The 8,445-nt window shown below is 45.2% G+C and overlaps 1 long non-coding RNA gene across 1 annotated transcript in view; it reads left to right on the top strand.

The window, feature by feature from the left end:
* The first annotated feature begins 983 nt into the window (after window positions 1-983).
* The window catches only part of LOC115063854, a 10,888-nt gene continuing 3,426 nt past the window's right edge, over window positions 984-8,445 (top strand). Inside the window, exon 1 of the long non-coding RNA XR_003843725.1 lies at window positions 984-1,103. This is a non-coding gene — a long non-coding RNA (uncharacterized LOC115063854). The remainder of the gene's footprint in view (window positions 1,104-8,445) is intronic.

The raw sequence follows: 8,445 nt of genomic DNA, 5'->3' as shown, positions 1-8,445 counted from the left end.
GTGTCTATCTTCCAGGTGCATGTGTGTGGGTCGTGTGTGTGTGTGTGTGTGTGTGTGTGTGTGTGTGTGTCTTCCAGGCGCATGTGTGGGGGGTCAGAGGAGATCTTATGGGAATCATTTCTTCCTTTACCCCATGTGAGTCCCAGAGACTGAACTTACGTATCAGACGTGGCAGCAGTCACTCTGCATCAGCAAAACCCTATCACTAGCCATACATTTTCCGTAATAAATCTCTCCATATCTGTTTTGCTCTCTTAAATACTTTTTTTTTTTTAACCTCTGCCCCTTTGGCTTATTACAATCACTTTTGGCATGACAGATAGGAAACTCTCGCTTTGCCTGGCTAGGTAAATCTTGTCTTTGGTCCTCATGGTTGGTTAGCTGATTAGCCTCTGAAGGCTTTGGCTGGGTCTTTTGCTTCTCCAGTGAGACTCTCAGTCCTCTGGCTGTGACTGTGGGCTTCAGTTGCTTGTAAAGGCACAGACCCAGGAGCTCTTCCTGGGCACTTGTGAAAGCCTAACTTCGTGTTTGTCACTGAGAGATTCTGGGCAAGGCTACCCTTTCTCAGGGTCTGCAAACCTTGGGAAAAGGAGATCTGCTTCCTGTACTCCTTAAGGGGAAGGGGCCACTTTGGTGTTTCAGGAACCCACTCTGTTGACAGGTGGTGTGCATAGCAGAGACAGCTTGAGAAGATAAATCAACACGTGTTGCTAGGACCCTCTTCTCTTCCCCATCTCTCTTCTCCACCAGCACCCTCCAACTTCACACTGCGCTAGGGTCTGAGGAGTGCACTGTGTGAATGATGGTGTGTGCGCGTCTGCCATTCCACACTTGCTCCAGCCAGGTTTTTGCTCTCTCCAAGGCAGTGAGTCTCCTTTTCTTTCCTCGTGACTGATTAGTGGCCATATTTTGGTTTGGAAGCTTTCCACTTGAGGTTGGTCTGGCCCGACTAACCGAACAGGTTTGGCTTCTGTGTGGAACCAGATGGAGCATGTTGCAGACAGCCCAGTGTGAGGAGACCAAGTCTCCCCTTTCGCCCATCCCGGACACTAGGGAGGGCTTTGCTCTCAAGGGATGCCTTCTGGGTGAAGAACACATCTCTGGTAAGACCTGTGGAAAGACTATACTTTTATTTCATTTGACCCATCCCTACAGTATAGCTGCTTTAAATTTTATCCTCACGGTCTCACAAAAAAAAAAAAACAACTTCTTTTTGAAAAAAATGTTTTTTAAAGATTTATTTATTTATTATATATAAGTACACTGTACCTGTCTTCAGACACACCAGAAGAGAGCATCAGATCTCATTACAGATGGTTATGAGCCACCATGTGGATGCTGGGATATGAACTCAGGACCTCTGGAAGAGCAGACGGTGCTCTTAACCTCTGAGCCTTCTCCCCAGCCCAGCACTTATTTTCATTTGTAACAAAATGTCTCCCTTTTATCCTCTCTCTGATCTAGAGTGCTGGCTACCTCATGGCACAATAAACTCTGATTGCATCCCATAATTAGATACCTTGTGCTGTGATTTAGGTAGGGACTCTGAGATATTTTATACCCAAGCCTTTGTGTCTTCCTCTATTATCTTCAGCTGCAAGGGCTGTTTGGGGGTGGGGTGGGGGGTGGGCACTGTGTTTGCCTCACTAGATTCTCTTACCTTAACCAAATCTCCCCTAAGCTCAACCCCAGATCCTATCTTTGATGATCCCTCTTTTGTGCACATTCAAGCCTCTGCTCAACCTTGAACCCATTCTCCACCATCCACCCCTCCTCCACCATTCATCCCTCCTCCACCATCCACCTCTCCTCTACCACCTGCCCCTTCTCCACCACTTACTTACATGTCCACCTCTCCTCCACCATCTACCCTTCCTCCACCACCCGCCCCTCTACCTGGCAACTCTGCTCCCATCCCTCCCTCGCTCTCTGGTGTTTCCTCTCCGTCCTCCTTTCTCCTGACTACCCCTACAGACTACCAGCATACACTCTCTCACACCTTCTCTCAGGAACTTCATGTTAAAAGCCTTCACCTCACAAAAGTCTTCCCTTTGCAGGGGTTGATGTAGGAACATTGGTACCATTTACTTACATGTCTGATCTACCTCGAATACAATCCAAAGTAGGGTTGGTTAGCCAGGCCACCTCAGTCTTCATTAAGGAATCCAAATGGCTGTTGGTAACTTTTGATTTAATCTGCCAAAACAACCCTACCATCCCAATGATCTGCTGCAGGCATAAAGAGGTGTCTTGACTCTGATGTTCAGCATGAAACTACATTGAGGACCTTCATACTCATAAAAGAATCAGGCCAGGCTTCAATGCTGTGCCTGTTGTGGAGTCTAGCTTGTCATATCAGGCTACAGACATAGGAAATTATGGTGTGGGGGCAACCTGCTAGAATATTATGATTACCTGTTTATTAAAGGAGGTGAAAATGACCATTATCAAACCCATTCATTATTACAAGTTGTAGGAGATAACAAGAGTTTCTAAGAAAACTGTTCTCTTTCTACCGTAATTGCTGAAACCATGCGCAGAGGTGCTAATCTGTTCCCCAAGAGACAGAAAGACCAACCCATTCTGGCTATACATTTTATAAATCAAACCTTACCCAGGTATTAGATACAAAAGTTTCACAACACAGTCTTCCCTTTCACTTTATGAAAGCTGTCCTTCAAAAGTCTTTAACGACCAGGAAGAGACTTTGAGGTAAAGGACAAGCTCAGCAAATGGTTGCAGCAATTGCCTGCCCTGTGTCTTGGGGGAATCTGAGAGCTTCCCATCCTTCAGCCACAGGCTTCAGTCTAAGGGAACAAACCTAGCTGTGGGTCAAAGGACTCTTTCTGGTTCTGGCTGTGGCCGGCTATGACACTTCAGCCTGGAGTGCCCAAAGCTATGGAGCTATAAGCCTACCGTAGCATCATATTTAATCTGCAAAGTGAGACTCCACAGAAAGTAGCAATGTCTGTCTGTCTGTCTCTCTCTCTCTCTCTCTCTCTCTCTCTCTCTCTCTCTCTCTGTGCGTGTGTGTGTCTGTCTCTCTGTCTGTCTCTCTGTCTCTCTGTCTCTCTCTGTCTCTGTCTCTGTCTCTGTCTCTCTCTGTCTCTGTCTCTGTCTCTGTCTCTGTCTCTCTCTCTCTCTCTCTCTCTCTCCTGTCTCTCTCTCTGTCTCTCTCTCTCTCTCTCTGTGTGTGTCTGTCTGTCTGTCTCTTTCTTTCTTCTCGTGAGATAAGGTCACCCTCTACTAGAGTGAGGCCTGAAAAAAGACAAAGGTCCCTGACTTTGTTCCTGGACTATGAGGAGCCCAGAAAGTAAGAATTTCCTCTTCCTTTGAGACATGATAGGACTCTGAAGCTACATAGACCCCCCCCCACAGTCTTCAACAGTGTCGATGACACTTGAGTAACCCTAGACATGGTAGGACTACCATTACATTCCTTATCAATGTGGAAGCTACTTTTGGACCCTGACCGCATTTTCTCCTTAGTCTTTTTGTCCCTTGCCCTTCTCTGTCAGCCTTCTTCACACCTCTCTTTACCTGCAAGCAACTTTTCGTGTGTTCATTTTGAGAATGAATCCTTCACAGCTTCTCCATTGCTATCCTTGATAGGGCCATCCTGAGACTTGAGAGGCTTCCTCACTATCTTGTCACAGTGTAGAACTGGTTGGTGCCTCCAAAGTCTTTACTATAGATCTATATACCTAACCCAATGAAACCTGGGATACTTTCCTTCCTGGATGGCTAACAGCTTCTTCTATCAAGATTGCCCTTAAGAACCCTGACAATTTTCCATGAAGGCTCCAGATTCTTTTAAAACTTGAAGTATGGTTAAAGGCATATACTCTCTCACTGGTAAATTCCTAAATACTGTGCTTCTGGGTCTGTCTAACTATCCATGTAACAACCTTGTCTTGGCAGTGAAGAAGTCAAATGGATGTCTATAAAATCGAATAGGACCTGGAGGACTCTAAGTAACGCCACGGTCCTGATCCACTGCATACTTCCCGTCTACACACACACACACACACACACACACACACACACAGACACACACACACAGACACACACACACACACACACACACAACCTCCTGGTTTAAGGGTGCTTTCTTTTGCAGTTACATTCACTCAAATATGCCTTATTTGCCTTCGAATGGCAGGGCCCTTCCATTTGGGTTACTTAGCACCGAGCTGGAATGCCAGATACAGCATCCCCACCCCCATATCCTTTGGACAGGCCTTAGGCAAAGACATGTCCTAAATTTCCCCCTGGAAGTAGCTTTCTTCAGTCAGTATGATTTATTAGTCTGTAACCCAGTTCAGATCAAAACAGTGTCCTAGCTTTTTAAAAACTTGCCTCATGTGGACATAATGTTTCTCCATCAGAGGCAAAAAAAATCTCCCCATGAAATGTCCAGGTTTTGTAATTTGAAGTAAGCATGAGCACATGAAGTCATTCCAGCATCTACAGAGACCTCATTAAAACTAGGAGGGTCCCAGGCTTAGGGACAACTAAGGTCTTTCCTAGACAGAAGGGAATTTTGTGGAGTTTGAATTCCCCACTTCAGCTCATCGTAAGTCCCCTTTTGTCTTGAGGAGACCAGAATAAAAGCCATTATTAGATTGGAAGCCTGAGGTGACAAGGACCCCAGACCTCTTAAAACAGATTTTGACCTCCACCTCTGCATTAGCTCTCCCTGTTCTCACTAAATACTTGTCTCTGTGTGTACATGAGCAAAGCAGAGTCACACAGATTTTAATCCACATTTTAGGGCCCTTGAAATACTCAGGTGCTTATCTTTCCAAGTCATTAGCTTTGTGGCATGAAGTTGGGCCCCTTGCCTTGGGGCACTGGCAGCTATGGCTCTCTTGGTCAGAAGGCCTCTAAATAAACGCCAGAGTTTATTTAGAGTAAATGGCTTACATGCCCCAGCAGGTCCATGAAACTCAACTCGAGGGCCTTCCACTGAGTCTCACACTCCCGTCTAACAAGCTCCAGAGGTTACCAGAAGACCACATCGAACTTTCTATCACGCTACTTAGAGCCAGCTCCTAATGCTGATGGCCTCTCTATAGCATTCCTATGCAGAGACAATTGACTTTACCAACTGCACTGCTAGACCAGATTTACAACATTTTCTACTTGTTGAATCAGAGACTACCTATCTCACCGACAGTACTAGGTTCAAAGAGTGCAGGGCATTGACTCTTCAGGTATACAGTACACCACACAGAGGTCATGGGATCTAGGCCCTCCCTGGATAATTCCATGTCAGCCCGAATACAGAACTAATTGTTCTTCATGGGACTCTTCAACAAAGACAGGAATGAGACTTAGAACTCACACAGACTTGACTTGTGTGTTCCTTGTGCCCACACCTGTCTATCTGGGGGGAAAAAGAAGATTCCTAGTAACTTACAATACCCTGATCAAATAACTTTTGACTCTACCAGAAGCCATCTGCCACCCAACTCAGCCATTGGTACTAGGATTCTCTAAAGGAACAGAACTGATAGAAGGGCTATGAAAAAGTATATGAAAAATAAAATACAGAATATATGAAATTGGTTTGCACTATGTGGTGCGCCACATTATATGCGTGGCACAGCCATGGTTGCGTCACGTGGGAGAAGCCAAGACTCCAGGAGTTGCTCACAAGGTTGGATGGTTCAGCAATCTCAATCTGGTACTGAAGCTCAGGAGGATTCGTCGTCGTCTTCAGTCTGTGTTGGGAGCCCAAAGAGGCTGGCGTTGGAATCCTGCAGCACCACGGTAGACAAACCCTGCCAGAAGGAGTGAAGGGAAACAGCCCGAGGTAGCGCTTTCTTTTTCCCTGCCCTTTACTCTGCCACCAGAGCATCCCAACCACATGTAAGAGTGGGTCTTCCCACTGCAAATCATCTGTTCACGACAATCCCTCGTAGGAATTCCCAGTGCGTGTTATTTTAGTTGATTCCAGATGCAGCTGACAACAGAGATGACCCACCTCACCTTTATGGGTTGCCAGTCCCATCCAAGAGACCGCCCTATGCCCAGGGAAATAACTGAGCCAATCAACAGCCTGAAGAGTGGCATGACGTCCGCTTCCGGTTGCTTAGTTCCCAGCCCTGCTCTCTATGCTCCCTATGCCTGGGAAACCCCAAAGGCTTTAGCTGAGGCACCACAATCACCTTAGAGGAGCAGTCCCAAAGCCCCTCCCCATTGTAAAATAAGCTTCTACTTACTAAATATTCTCAATGGAAGATCCTTAACAATTGCTATAAACACGTTTTCGGGCCAAGGTTCCCAATTCTAGTTGAACCTTCCTTGTCAGGCATAAGAATTCTTCAGACCCTGTAGTCTTGGTCTGAACAACGTAAACCCTTTACGTCCCGATAAGTCTGTCCTCTGTATGATCTGCCTTACCTGGCTTTCCTCTGAGCTTTTCGTTTGACATTGAAAGTTTCCTTTGTTGCATAGCTTCATAGTGGGGTTTCTCGTGCATTTCCGTCTCTTCAGCGGCTGTACCTTTAAACTGGAAGTGAGAAGAAACTCTTACTCACATTTTTAAAAATGGGTTTTGTCGCAGTGTCGAGAAAAGTAACGAAGATGCTCACTTCGCCCCCATTGCGACCCAATAGTTCTCACAGACTCTGGCAAGAATTGCACGTTTAAGGCAACACATTGCTCTCAGGTCGACCCTCCGCCTTAACGTTGTTCAAAGTCCTTCACAGTGTGCCTGTCATCTGATGCAGCGGCTCACCGGCTGTCTCAGAAGGGTGTAACACAGGGATAGATGATCAGGACCATCACTGCCTACACAGCCAGAGCCTGAAGTCATCTTTTAAAATGGACTAGACTGAAAGGCCCAATAGAAGCCCTCACAGTTACACGCATATAATTTTAAAGCCATTTTTCTCAAATCTGATCTTTGACAATTTATACAAGTAAATAATGCCTTTGCTTGCTCTCATCTAAGCCTCTCCAATCTCTCTCCCCTGCTGCAAACACCTGCTTCCTTCCTTCCTTCCTTCCTTCCTTCCTTCCTTCCTTCCTTCCTTCCTTCCTTCCTTCCTTCCTTATTTCTTTTTCCTTTCTTTCTTTCTTTCTCTTTCTTTTTTCCTTTTTTCCTTCCTTCTTTCTTTCTTTCTTTCTTTCTTTCTTTCTTTCTTTCTTTCTTTCTTTCTTTCTTTCTGCAAAGATGTCAAAAGCATGCATTGAGAAAGGACAATGTCTTTAACAAGTGGCACCGGGAAGACAGCATATTTACATTTAGAAAAATGAAATTAGATCCTTATTTCTCAGCCCATACAGAACCAGCTCCAAATGGTTCAGAGCTCTGAAACAACTAGAGAAGACATTGGGGTGAAATCCAAGTGCAGGCAAGCAGGCAAGCACTTTCAGAATAAAGTTCTAGGGAAAGGACCAACAACGGGCAGAGGGACACCATGGAATTAAAACAAACAAACAAACAAACAAACTTCTGCCCAGCAAAGGAAACAGTTGATCCCAGTGGAGAAAAAGCTTATAAAATGGGAGAAGTTTTTTTTTTTTTTTTTTTTTTTTTTTTGCTAGCCAGACAATGACGAAGGACTCGTATCCAGATGTGCTGGCTAGTTTTTATCACTTCTGCACAAGCTAGAATTATATGGGGAGAGAAACATCTCTCTACAATGTCTATGTGAGGCATTTTCAGATTGGCCTACATGTAGGCAAGTCTATAGGGCATTTTTTTTTTCTGAGACAGGGTTTCTCTGTATATGTCTGGTTGTCCTGGAACTCACTTTGTAGACCAGGCTGGCCTCGAACTCAGAAATCTGCCTGCCTCTGCCTCCCGAGTGCTGGGATTAAAGCCGTGCACCACCACGCCCGGCTCTATAGGGCATTTTTGTGGTAAATGACTTAGGTGGAGGGGCCCAGTGATGGTCTATGCCACCCCTGGGCAGAGGGCTCCCTCAGAGACATCTTGGGAGGCCAAGCATGGTTCTAAGTGCCTATAATCCTAACATCAGGAAGGCTGAGGCAGGAGGATTGTAAGATTGAGGCCAACTTGAACTATATTAGCAAGACCTTGTCAGAGAGAGAGAGAGAGAGAGAGAGAGAGAGAGAGAGAGAGAGAGAGAGAGACTGAGGCACAGAGAGTTGAAAATGAGGACTTTAAACTTCGTTTGGCGTTCTCTAGAGACCTAAACAAGAGAAGAAGAAATCGATAGTAAGTAAACCCTTGAGTGTCTGAACAGATATGAAGAGTCCACCACAGCCAGGGCAGCAGGACGAGGCCACATTTTGTATCTTTTAAACTAATTCTGCAATTTATCCATTTATACAGATAAAATGGTGATAAAGTTTTGATTTATTGTCCTATTCCGTGACTTTTACCATTTCTTTCAGCTTTCTAAAATAGCTTCCTATCTTACAAAAAAGTCCACAATATTAATATTAGTATAACTTCTAATGCCTTTT

Source organism: Mus pahari, chromosome 4, assembly GCF_900095145.1.
Source record: "Mus pahari chromosome 4, PAHARI_EIJ_v1.1, whole genome shotgun sequence".
NCBI lineage: Eukaryota > Metazoa > Chordata > Mammalia > Rodentia > Muridae > Mus > Mus pahari.
Note: the sequence above shows the minus strand (reverse complement) of the source record. Positions and strands in the feature narration are given on the sequence as shown.